Genomic DNA, 13,589 nt, shown 5'->3' with positions numbered 1-13,589 from the left:
GCCACCAGCATGCAGCAGGTGGTGGAACTGATGAAGTCCACCTCCTTAGATTCACGGGGGTTCTGTGGAAGGAGACACAGCCATATGAGACCCAAAACCAGGTGCCCAACTATCCAGATGAATGTCCTGGCTAGAGAAATGTCAAGGGGTGCCCCCAGTCTGGAGAGCTCATTGTTCATCCCTTCCTGTAGTCCCAGATCATAGAAGTAATTCAGACTCATTGGAGCGCATTGGAGAAATACCAAAGCAAATAAAACCAAATACATTATGAAATTGATTCCAACCCCTGGCCGCCCCATGTGTGCAGGTGGACTAGTGCTTCTGCTACACAAGGATTTCAATGGTTGTGGCCTTTTAGAAGCAGACTTCCTGGCTTGTCTTCTGAGAAGCCCTTGGGTGGGTTGAAATCACCAACCTTTTAGCTAGTATTTAAGCACAAGCCGTCTGCACCACTCAAGGGCCTCATTCATTCTCATTGCAAGGCATTTGAGAGATATGCCAAACCCCAAACCAAATCCACTTTATCAAGTCCATTCTGACTCATAGCGACTCTACAGGACTGGGCTGAACTGCCCCATAAGGTTTCCGAGTTGTCAGTCTTTATGAAGTAGAATGTTCGTTCCATCTTTCTCCCAAGGAGTGGCTGTTGGGTTCGAACCAAATACATTTTGGCTAGCAGTCTGATGCTTCATCCACACACAACCAGGGATCATTTTGAGAGATATAAACAAATATCCACTGCTGTAAAGTAGATTCTGATTTATAGTGAGCCTATAGGACAGGTTAGAACTACTCTTTAGGGTTTCAGAGACTTTCCCTTGTGAAGTGGCTGCTGTGTTTGAACCACTGATACTGTGGTTAGCAGCCCAATGCTTAACCCATGACACCACCAGTGTTCCTGTTTGAAAGATCTTGTTGTTAAGTGCCTTCAATTCGGTTCTGACCCATAGCAACCCTGTATAGGGTTTCCAAGGAGCACCTGATGAACTTGAACTGCCGACCTTGAGGTTCAAACTGACTTTGCAGTCTAGTGCATTAACCTACAGGGCCACACCAGGTTCTGTTGTTGTTGTTGTTAAGTGCCGTGGAGTCGGTTCCGACTCATAGCGACCCTGTACAGGGTTTCCGAGGCTGTATATCTTTATAGGAGCAGAAAGCCTCATCTTTCTCCCGCGGAACAGCTGGTAGTTTCGAACTGCTGACAGTGAGATTAGCAGCCCGATTCATTACTACTACGCTACCAGAGCTAGAAGTACTTAAACAAAAATCATCCATAATCTCATTATCCAAAGAAAGTCACTATTAATTCTTTGTATATTTCCTGGAAGACTTTCTCTGGATTTTTGAAACATGTTGAATCTGTTTATAAATTTTATGTTGGTTTCTAAAATTAATGCATGTGAAATACACTTGAACTATAAGCACATGAAAATGCTCAATATCATTAGTTACTATTGTTGTTTTAGTGTGGTCGAGTCAGTTCTGACTCGTAGTGACCCTGTATAGAATTTCCAAGGAGCAGCTGGTAGGTTTGAACTGGCGACCTTGTGCCTCAAACTGACCTTGCTGTTCAGTGCTTCTCTTACAGTGCCATACCAGACTCCTGGAAATGCTAGACCCTGGAAATGCAACTGAGAACAACTGAGGAATGTTTGCCTATAAGGGGGCTTCCACTCATAGATTTAAAGAGAGAATTTAATTCAAGAGAATTAATGTTCTTTGAGTCTGAAGGGACAAGGTTAGGGCTGAAGGGTGGATGGGGTGAGATTTCTCAGTGAAATTCTCTCTGGACAGCCCTTGTCACCTTTGAAGAATGAGCAGGTACATTGTCATGGTGGGGAAAAAAAAGTACAACTTTCCTGCCCTTTTTCTTACCAACGCAATTTCAATTTCCTTAAAACTTCAGAATGTGCCGCTCAGGGTGGCCCTTTGTCCTTTAAGAAACACTGTCGCTATTATCTCTGTGGATCCTCAAAACCCAGTCTCCTTAACATTCTGAACTGAAACAGCAGGTCACTTAGGAGGTCATTGTTTTGATTGGATTGTTTAAAGGCACCCTAATAATTGATGCTTTTGAGTTATGGTGTTGGAGAAGAATATTGAAAGTGCCATGGGCTGCCCAAAGAACCAATAGATTTGTTTGGGAAGAAGTGCAGCCAGAGTGCTCCTTGGAGGCCAAGATGGTCAAACTTCGTCTCTCATACTTTGGACATATTGTCAAGAGGGACCATTTGCTGGAGAAAGATATCATGTTTGGTAAGGTGGAGGGTCAGAGAAAAAGAGGAAGACCCCCAACGAGATGGATTGGCCAAGAGAAGGCATCGATGGATTCAAGCATGGCAACAATAGTGAGGTTAGCCCAGGATCGGGCAGTGTTTCGTTCTGCTGTGCATAAGGTCGCTATGGGTCGGTAGTGACTCGATGGCACCTAACAACAACAACAATGAGATTAGCCTGGTGTGGCACTGTGGATTAATGCACCAGACTGCAAAGCCGTTTGAACTGCAAGGTCGACATTTCAAGATCACCAGCTGCTCTTTGGAAACCCTGTACAGGGTCGCTATGGGTCGGAACCAACTCGACAACACTTAGCAGCAACAACGACAACAACAAGACTAACACGAATGTCTTACTGAGAGAACTTGTCTGCAGTCATCCACTGGCCAAAGAGGCATGTTTAAGCACACTTTGTTTGCAATAAACCTTTGCCTGTATGAACTAGAACCCTAGTTGTTGTGAAGTGCCGTCGTCGGTTCCAACCCATAGCAATTCTGTATAGGGTTTCTGAGGAGCTGCTGGTGAGCTTGAACCACCAACCTTGCCTTCGACTTGACTACAAAGTTCAAACAGCTTTGTAGTCTGGCGCATTTACACAGCGCTACACCAGGACTCCTAGTAGTGACACACACACACACACACACACACACACATACACACATATACATAAGTTAACCCTATATTAAGTCTTATAATACCTATTGGTAACTTGCCTCTTAGAAAAGTTGACCTATGGTGTGCTTTGGCAGACTGACATTCTAAGAGCTGTCTTTTGTAGTTCTGATGTATGTTTCACTGGCTGGAGGTGAATTTAGTAGGCTAGGCCGTTGAATTTAGTAGGTTGGCAGTTCGAATCTACTGAAAGGTACCTCAGAAGAAAGTCCTGACAATCTGTTTCAGAAATGTCACAGCCTTGAAAACCCTATGGAGTGCTGTTCTACTCTGAACTACATGGGGTGTCTGTGAATTGGAATAAACTCAATGGCAATTGGTTCTGGTGTTTGGTTAGCAGTTGTTGTTTAAGTGCCGTGGAGTCGATTCCGACCCATAGCGACCCTGTACAGGGTTTCCGAGGTTGTAAATCTTTACGGGAGCAGACCACTTCATCTTTCTCCCGTGGAACTGCTTGTGGTTTCCTACTGCTGACCTTGAGGTTCGCAGCCCAATTCGTAACCACTACGCTACCAGAGCAGTAGCAATGCAGAAACCAACTTTGTGGATTGTCCATCTGTGTTTGGAAGTCTGCTCCCCCTTTTTAGTGTCATAAAGCAATGAGGCTTTTTGGGCAGATCTCTTGACTTGGAGCTGACTTATGAGAATGTGGCAAACCCATCTTCTCTCTGGGTATCAACTCTCCTATTTAGCTGTAGCAGGTGATGTCTATAGAATTGTATTGAATGAAGGGAGTTAGAAGAGCAATGCTCCTATTGGCCACCAGGTGGCAGATTAACTACAGCTAAGAACTCTAGTTCGTTGACCCTGATCCCTGGAAGAGACGGAATTGCCAGAGATGGACACTGGCTCCCAGGTCCTGGCTTGCTGGACGTGAACCTAAGGGGCTGGTGGAAGAAGGGGTTGCTGGTCTGGCCAGCATGTGAAGGGACAAGAAGGGCTTGAAAGTTGGGGAATAACAGGGCAACCCCAAGCCCCTCCAGATACCAGACTTGAGGTATAAGAAGCTACGAGGGAGTAAGGGCTAAAGACAAAGGAGAGGCGTCTCTTATTGGAATCTGTGCAGGACTTAGACTAGAAAGGACATCTCTGAGTCCCTGGGTGTCCTCAGTATTTCCCATCTTCCTCTCCTGCATCTTCTTCCAGCCAGTCTCCCCTCAGAACCTAAAAGGAGAGTTTTTCTAAAAGGAAGGAAGACACTTGAGGTCTCTCCCCTGGTGGCTAGCTTGTGCCGAGGGGAAGGCTAGGATGAAAATAAAAGACCAATTCCCAGTCCTCAGGAAGCCCCGGGAATACTGGGAAGGTCCCCAAGGATAAGGCTGAACTTGGATGTAAGGGCTGGAGTGTGAAGCTTAACTCTGGGCAGTGGAAGCTCAGAGGGCAGGGTGAGGGTGAGGGTGAGGGATGAGGGCAGGAGCAGTCAGGGAAGGCTTCCTGGAGGCAGGGACCTGAGTAGGTGGGTATAGACTCTAGAACCCCACTAGACCTTGCTCCATAGCGGGCCCTACTACCATCTGCTGGGTAGCAAGCAAGAATATGGCTGATTTTAGCTCTGGAAGCACTGCTTGGAGGAGGGTCTGCCCAGTGGGCATCAGATCCAGTGTTTATCCTACAGTGCCACACCAGGACTCCAGGCACCTTGCTGTTGTTGTCGCTAAGTGCCATTGAATCAGTTCTGACTCATAGTGACCCTGTATAGAGTTTCTAAGGAGTGGCTGGTGAGTTTGAACCACCGACCACTTCTCCTACAGTGCCACACCAGAACTCCAGGCACCTTGCTCGGCCTTGGAAATACAGCTGTGAAAGCTGAGAAATGCTTCTCTAGAAGGGGGCTTCCAGTCTGAGGAGTATGCCAGTTGGGCTCTCGGTTGCACATAATGACAGCGCTCACTTTGGCTAAAGCAGAAACCTGACAGAGCAAAAGACGTTAGGTAGCTCACAGATCTGCAGGAGGCCCGGAGTTCAGGCCCAGAGGCAGAGGAGCCAGGAGCTGCATTCCCCGCCCCCTGCACCCCTTCTACACAACACACCATAGGGGTCACTATGATGATTTCCCCATTCCCCTCCTTTTGATCTTAGACATGTATGTTCACACTAATAACTCTGTGGCCAGAATACCAGGAATGCCAGAAACTCCACATGACTGTCCTGAAAAGCCAAATTCCACTACATTTGCCAGAAATTGGCTTTCTCTCATTCTGTCTTCCAAACCTTAGTCCCTCAAGGCTGGACAACTGACCGGCACAGCTTTGGGCACAAGTTTGCCCCCTAGTGGCAAAGAGGGGTTGGGAAAGTGAGTTCTGATTGTACCTTGGGGAGGAGCTCAACCTGTGGGCAGTTCCTGGAACATTGGAAGGGTAGTCAGAAAAGGCTGTGTGGCAGATGCTAGTGACAGGAAGAGCAAGATGCCACTCAAACTATGGCATGAGCATATAGTGGCAGGTGCAGAAAGAAGAAGCACAAATACCTGGAGAACCAGTTAGTCTGGGGTGCGGGTGGGGGGGAAGCTTTCTGGAGGAAAAGACATTTAAACTGAGATTGGAATTGTGAGTATGAGTTAATCAAGCGAAGAGTTGGACAACAATCTAAGGTAGAAGAAACGGCATGTACAAAGGCCCTGGGGTTGGAAGAAGCTTGCAAAGTGGATAAAACAGAAAGTAAGTTACTATACTTGGAGTTACTAAGGGAGCATAACCTGAGCTAGCAACTGAGTACAGACACACAGCATTAAAAAACTGGTGTCCAGGAGTTTAGGTTTTAATCCAAGAAAAGTTTGAAGCACATGGTATAAGAAGACTTATACATTAAGCACAGTCCTCCTGGTTGGTACCTGAAGGAGGCAGGGACACTGAAAATGGAGCCTTAGAGCAGGGAGATGTAGTAGAAAAGACAAAAGCAGATTTCAAAGCATGTCTAAGAGCAGCATCTGTGGAATTTGATGATGAATCCATTTTGGGGATCAAGAAAAGGGAAGGTTCTTGGAAGATTTCCAGGTTTCTGGAAAGTGGAGAGATGGGAAATTCCAGGAACGAACTCGTTTCTTGGGGAAGAGCAAGTACTGTGTATTTATTTACACATTTGGTCTGGGTTGCTCTTGGCACTTCTCCAGTTGGGTGCCAAGGAGTAGACTGGCACTTAGCAACCTCGGCTGAAAGTGGAATTGTGGGTTGTAAGAATACTAGTAGAATTCAACACCCAGGGCAGGGACAAGACCACGAGGAGGGAGAGAGAGAGATGGAGAAGGTCCAGAATGGAGCCCCAAGAGGTTCAAAACTCAAAGTCTGATGGAGGCAGGAGCCCCCAAAGGCAGCTGAGAAGGAGCAGCCAGAGAGGTGGGAGGGAAACCAGATGCCTGTGGGCTCGTAGGGGCCAAACAAAAAGCATTTTAGGAAGGAAAGACTTGTTGAATGATTTGAATGCTGCTGAACAGTCTTTTAAGATGAGGCTTGAAAAGTGTCCCCTAGATTTGTCAACACAGCTCACACAAGAGCAATTTTGGCAGAAGATGGGCGTGGAAGGCAGGCGGGAGGGTGGTGAGAAGTGGATGGGATGTGAGAACCGGGAGGCAAAATATGCAGTCTCCCCCTTTCTGGTGCTTGTCTGTGATTGGGGAAAGGGGGATGAGGAGGGTTGTTTTTGTTTTGTTTTATTTTAAAGTTGTTGTTGTCAAGTACCATTGAGTATACTCATAACGACCCTGTATAGGGTTTCCGAGGAGCGGCTGGTGAGCTCGAACCACCGACCTTGTAGTTCAAATTGACCTGGCAGCCCAGGGCATTAACCCACAGCGCCACTTGAGGCAAGCGGCAGGGGATGGGAAGACCCAGCCACTTACGTCCTGTCTCCAGTTCAACAGCCCAGTGATGACTCTACACTCTGACCTTTGCGGTTGCCAGAGGCCCAGGCCTGGAACCATCCGGGATTGGACTGCCTACTGGGCACATCCAGGCTTTGGATACCAAAATGCTTGTTGTATTCTGTCTGGGGCTCCCTCTCTCTCATCCAAGCTGTTCTTCTGGGGTGGATGCTTCTCTTCTGGCTGCCGGCTCTCTCTCTTGCACATTCTCCTTCCATCTCATTCTCTTTATGAGGCCCCAGTTTCCAGCTGCAGAAAAGTGATACAGCAGACCTTCTCGTCTCTCATCTCTGTGACACCAAACATCTGGTTCCCAGAGCTGGCTGGAGGTGGTCAGACCTCTTCACTGGTCCACAGGTGGAAACTGCACACACACACCCAAACGTCCTTTCTAATCAGCTTCTTTCTGTAGTTCCCATCCCCCCAAACATGTTTTTCTCTCCTTCCCTATCTGCCACCAACCCCCACATCAGACCATTCTAACCTGAATGGGTCTCCTCTGGAGACCAGCTCTGTCACCAGGGAGGGCAGTGTGACCTGTGACCTGCCATAGCCCTCTCCTGTAGCACCCAAGTTCACAGCCCTGCCTGGACTCTGCAGGCACCCCTGGGAGTGGGCCAGAGTTGTTCTCAGGAGGCGGTGGGCAGAAGGGTGGAGTGATTGGCGTCTGGTCTCTTTAGAGGCATTGCATAAGCAGCGGCAGCCCGGCACACATTCCCATGGTTACGGCTGTGGAGGCTGGCAGTGGTGGAATTGCCATGGCACCAGATGGGTCTCAGTGAGGACTGGGTGTGGCATGGCTTGGCTGGGCGTGGCGCCGGTCCAGAGCCCAGATGGAGTTCATTGGACAGCTGGGGGAGGACTCCCCACCCTACCTGCCTCACCCTTCCCACCTGCTGACACCCAGCACCTGTGTCCCGGAGCAGGGGTCTTGCCCCTCGCCCAACCCCAAAGTCTGAGGGCCCTCTTGACTCTTCATGGAGGACCTGTTCAGCCTTTCAGCCCAGGGGCCAGAGCAAGGTGAGATTAAACTCGCCACCAGCAGCTGGCTCCACCCTGACCCTGCTCACAGCCTGACTCCTTTCACCGGCCCTCACCTAGTCCTCACTGGGGCTTCAGTGGAGCCCTAACTGAGTACAACTTCAGCTTCCAGTCTGGGTCCAGTAGAAATCTTGACCTTGACCCTGGCCTGGGCCACCTGACTCTTCTGATCTGCACACCTGCCCATGCCATCTGTCTTCACGGTGTTTGTGGGGGTGGGGCGGGGGTGGCAGGAGACCCAAGCCCTGCCTTGGGGTATATGTGGATGCTGAGGACAGACGTATGTGAGACTCAGACACCCAGGGCTATGGGGTTCAAATGTCAGAGGCCATTTGGGGTCAGAACTGTCAAAACACCTCCCTCTCCTGTCCTCCCCGGTCCCTCCCCAGCAGGCAGTGGTGCATTGGGCCCCAAGAGTGAGTGGATTTGGAAGAAAGAACCCACCAGGGCTACAGAACAGCTTGTATGAAGGACGGTAGGTCAGAGCACACACCTGTGTGGTTGAATCTCTGTGTGAATAGACTTTCTTCAACTCTAGCCCTACCTTGCTGGATTCTAGAAGGAGTCCTGGTGACAGGGTAGGGTTAGGTTAGCAAGACTCAATGGACTCTGCAGGCACCAGAGACAGTCTTTCCATACTTGGACGCAACTGCAATTCCCACCCAGATCCCATAGGAACTCCTAATCCTCCCATTTCCTTCCAGCCTACAGCCAATCCATCAGGGAGTTCTACAGACCCTGTCTCCATGATGTGTCTCAAATCCACTCTAGTCATCAACCCATCAACCCAAGTGGGCTCCTCACCACTGCCCACTTGTCCCACACAGGACACTGCCCACACAGAGCCAGAGGGATCCTGGTCCTCCCCTGCTTTCAAATTTGACTTGGAAAAAGCAAAACGAAACCCAATTTCTCTACTGTAAGGCACTGTGTGTTCTGCGTTGGCCCATTCCCCAGCTCATCTTCCATCCCTCTCCTCCCCTGCACTCTGTTCTTACCTCACTATTTGTCCCTGGGACCCTGAGCTTGTGCCCATTTCAGCTCAACTGCTGCTTGGAACAGTCTCTCCCCCACACCTCCCATGGTTACCACCATGTCATGTACTTCAAGTCAGGTATTTAATTCTGACTTAGAGGGAATGCTGCGTCCTCAGGAAGGCCTGTGCCCAACCACCTAGTCACACTGCTATGGTCACTACTATGTTTTCCTGCTTCCATTTTGGTCATGGCCCTTAGCATTAATTTTGTGTTTATTGCCTATCCTCTCTTTGTCTTATTCACTATGTATCCCAAGCATCTAAACAGGGTTACAGTCACATAGTAGGTGCTCAGTAAATATTTACTTACCTCACCCCATACTACCCCATACATGGTTTATAGCAGAAAAGATGGGACATCTTTTCCTTCCTCTCCCATGACTGGTGCACACCCCTTGGGGAGAGCGGGAAGATTCTACAAAGAGAGTGGGGATAAATGAAGTTTGTGTACTAAAACAGTTCCTTTCCCTGCCTTCCCCTCCTTACTGTCAGACTTTCTCACTGTGTGCGTGTACATGTGGCTGTTTCCACCCCCTCCCCACGTCCTGTAAGCATCATACCCAGGTACGCACACAGCCTGGCTGAGGCTCTGGGCCCTGACCCTGGAAGGTTGGTGTGTGCGCAGTGCGTTCTGTCCTCTCGTGTGCAGACACGTGTGTGCTGAGCCTGCCCTGATGAGGCCTGCTGGCTTCCTAGCAGCTGGAGTGCTCGCTGCACTGACAGGGCCTGTAATCACGAGAAATTACTGAGACCAGAACTAAAATTAAGGCTGCTGTTGCTGCCACAAGACCTGTTTACAAAGCCAACCTCCAGGAAGAGTCCTGGGGGGTGGGGTGGGGAGGTGGGGAGGGAGGCTATGTTAGGAACTGGGACTCCCACGTGGGGCTACTGGGCTGGGGAGTGGGCAAGGAGGCATACAGAGAGGAAGAGAACCTTCTTCTCTGGTCAGGCACTGAGCTAGGCACTTCCTTGTGTGTTATTTCTTTTGTTCCTCAGAACAGAGTTGTCAGGTAGGAATGTTCCCAGTTGTACACAAGCTAAGACATTTGCACCAAGTCATGAAGCTTGTAACTGTGGAGCTGGGGCTTTAACACAGAAATGGGGGATGGGGAATGGGGACGGGAAGGTCTCTGGACCCTGTGGAGCTAGAGAAGAACCAAACCCAAATGAAGCCCATTGCTGTCACGGGGACTCCAAGTCACACTGGCCTGTTGGGCAGAGTAGAACCACCTCAGAGGGTTTCCAAGGTTGTCATATTTGTGGAAGCTGACTGCCACATCTTTCTCTCAAGTGGCTAGTGGGTTTGAACCACTGACCAGTTTTGGTTAGCAGCCACCAGGGTTCCTTTCAGATGTGCACAAGTCTTGCCACAGGTTTGATTCTCTGGTTTTGAGTATTTGGCATTTGGTGTAAGGAATGCCAGAAAGAAGCTCTTGCCTCCATCAGCGATCCCCCACCCCCGCCTGTCATCTGGGCTACAGCAGGGCCATTAGCAGTTTAGGGTAGAGGGTTGCCCTGTGCAAACCCACATAACCCTCTGGGAAGAAGTATGAGCCATCTATGGGGCCATGTTCCTGGTGCAGGGCCAACCTTCCCCCAGGCACAAATACACACATCACTGGAGGCTAAGTCAGAAAGTATTGCTACAAAATCACAGAAGCCTTTATTTTTAAAAAAAGCTATCAAAAGGTGAGCCCTGGTGTAGCGCTGTGGGTTAATGCACTGGACTGCAAGGTTGGTTCGAACTTCAAGGTTGGTGGTTCAAGCTCACCAGCCACTCCTCAGAAACCTTATATGGGATCACTATGAATCAGAATCGACTGGATGGCACTTAACAACAACAACTTTGAGATTAAGACAAGTGTATGACTCGGGGAACTGTTCTGCAGCCATCCATTTATCACAGAGATGTGTTAAAACACAGTTTGTTTAGAATAAACTTGTGCATGTATGAATTGGGACCCTAGCAGCAATACCTTTGTCTTTTATCCCTCTGGTGTGGTGCTATGGGATAAAGCACAGGACCACAAGGTCAGTTTGAACCACAAGGTCAGTGGTTCAAACTCACAAGCTGCACCTTGGAAACCCTATACAGGATCACTATGAGTCAGAACAGACTCAACAGCACATAACAGCATCAACATATATATGCACACACATACAGACAAATACAGTATATATGTATGTGTCCATGTGTATGTGTGTGGATATCTATGAATATTTGTGTATGTGGATATATGTGTGTACATGTATGTGTGTTCATATGTGTGTGTGTGTAGATTACGGTGGTGGTGGTGATTATGTGCCTTAGAATCGGTTCTCATTCATAGAGACCCTGCAGAAAGATTGTGTTGTTGTTGTTATCATGTGCCGTGGAGTCGGTTCCGACTCATAGCGACCCCGTACAGGGTTTCCGAGGCTGTAAATCTTTACGGGAGCAGAAAGCCTCATCTTTCTCCCACGGAACAGTTGGTAGTTTCGAACTGCTGACCTTGCGGTTCACAGCCCGATTCGTAACCACTATGCTACCAGAGCTCCTTATAGGGCACATATATTATCAATGTGTATGCATCTGTGTATGTATATGAGGGGGCTTCATAAAGTTCATGGGAAAATTCCATTTTTTTAAAAGGTTTTTATTGTGGATTGAATAAAAGTTGACAGGGCATATCATCAGATTTACATTCAACAAATTATGCACCTTGTTTCATTACAATGATTGTAATCCCCTCCGTGTACCATCAGCATTTCTCTCTTTTCATTTTAGCACTTTTTTTTTTTTTAACACTCATGCATATATAATAATTTATACCACCAAAGGGCACATTCTGCAAGTCTGTCTCCTGGCTGCCAGCTTTCACTCCCTCTCTTCCCATGAATCTGAAGTCCTCAGCTGCTCTCTGTCTCCATGTCCCCATCTCTGCCTCCATCTCTGGTGTCGCTGCTTCTCTGGATAATGTCTCACATTCTGCTTGTGCTCTTCTCCCTTGATGGTCCTAAGGTCCTTTGTTTCTGGACTGCAAGATTAACTACTCCCCCATTTTTGTTACGAAACTTTTACCTTTACAGTTGTGACAGTTGTAATTAGTCATGATAACAATTACTCACTGTTGAATCATACGAATCTTATCCCTGTCTCTTTTTACCGAACCTATCTAGACAAAATGAAAACTATTCAGTGGGCCTTTTTATTCCCACACACTAATTTCATTATTTTTTTAATTCAATTTTCCATGAACTTGTTGAAACCCCCTCAGATATGCACATGTATATATGCAATTTATGAGTACACACACATACTTGTGCATGGATACATACATGGATACACATATGATGTTGTTAAGTGCTGCAAGGCAATTCCTATTCATAGAGACCCTGGATAGGGTCTGGTGAGGTCCATCCTGCTACCTTGCAGTTCAATACATTAACCTTCAGCTCCACACCAGGACGCTAGATAACATATATGCCATGTAATATACATATACACACACACACACACATGCACACACTATGAATCAGCATCCTCTCCACAGCACATGGCAACAATATAGACAGACATTCACACACACATAGATTTACTCACATACACATGCATATTAATATTTATTTATTTATTTAAACACTCCTTTGAGTGATTATCACCATCCATATTTTATAAATGAGGAAACCGAGTGACAGAGAGGTAAAGTGACATATCCAGACCACATTGCTGGTAATAGTGGGGCCAGAGGATTTCCCATGTGATGCTGTAGGCTAAACACTGGACTGCTAATGGCAAGGTCGGTGGTTCAAACCCACCAGCCGCTTCTCAGAAACTCTATAAAGGGTGTCTGTGAGTTGGAATGGACTAAATAGCATTTAACAGCATCAACAGCAGTGGAACCAGGATTTGGAACCAGTGTAGTGCTGTGGGACAAGCACTGGACTGTTACATGCAAGGTCAGTCAGTAGTTCAAATCTACCAACTGCTCCTCGGAAACTCTATACAGGGTCACTATGGGTTAGAACCGACTTGCTGGTACTTAAATAACAACAACATAGCCTGGCAGCAAAGGGTCTGTGCTAACCACACATGTCTCGTCCCCAAGTCCCTTTGCCCTTCCCAGGTCAGAGACACACTGTGCAGACTTGCTGGAGGACATCATCTGGCCTTTGCCTGAATCTTTCCTTGGCAGGTGCCCACCCCTCACAGTCCCTGTGGGAAGACCTGGAGCACCTGCCCAGGGTTCTCTGCTGACTCTGGGGTCTGCTAACCACCTTGTCCTGATCTTGCTGGACCTGATAAGGACAGTCACCATGTCCATGGACGGACGTGCTCACCCAACAGACCCACACTGGCCCAAACCAGGCTCAGAATCCTCCATGAGACCTGGGGCAGACACATCATCGTGGGCTGGCTAATCTTATGTTTAGTTTGTGACCAGCTTTTAAAATCTTGAATGAACTAGAAGAGAATATGTGAGCAACATCATTCATGATGAGGGTGTTGTTGTTATTGTCATTAAGTGCCATTGAGTCAGTTCTGTATGCTGTTGTTGTTGTTGTCAGGTGCCATCGAGTCGGAACCGACTCATAGCGACCCCATGCACAGCAGAATGAAACAATGCCCGATCCTTGGCCAACCATACCAACTGCCGCCACACTTGATGCCATCAATGATACCATTTGGCTGATCCATCTCATTGGGGGTCTTCCTCTTTTTCTCTG

Source organism: Chrysochloris asiatica, unplaced genomic scaffold (assembly GCF_000296735.1).
Source record: "Chrysochloris asiatica unplaced genomic scaffold, ChrAsi1.0 scaffold00006, whole genome shotgun sequence".
NCBI classification, from domain to species: Eukaryota; Metazoa; Chordata; class Mammalia; order Afrosoricida; family Chrysochloridae; genus Chrysochloris; species Chrysochloris asiatica.
Note: the sequence above shows the minus strand (reverse complement) of the source record.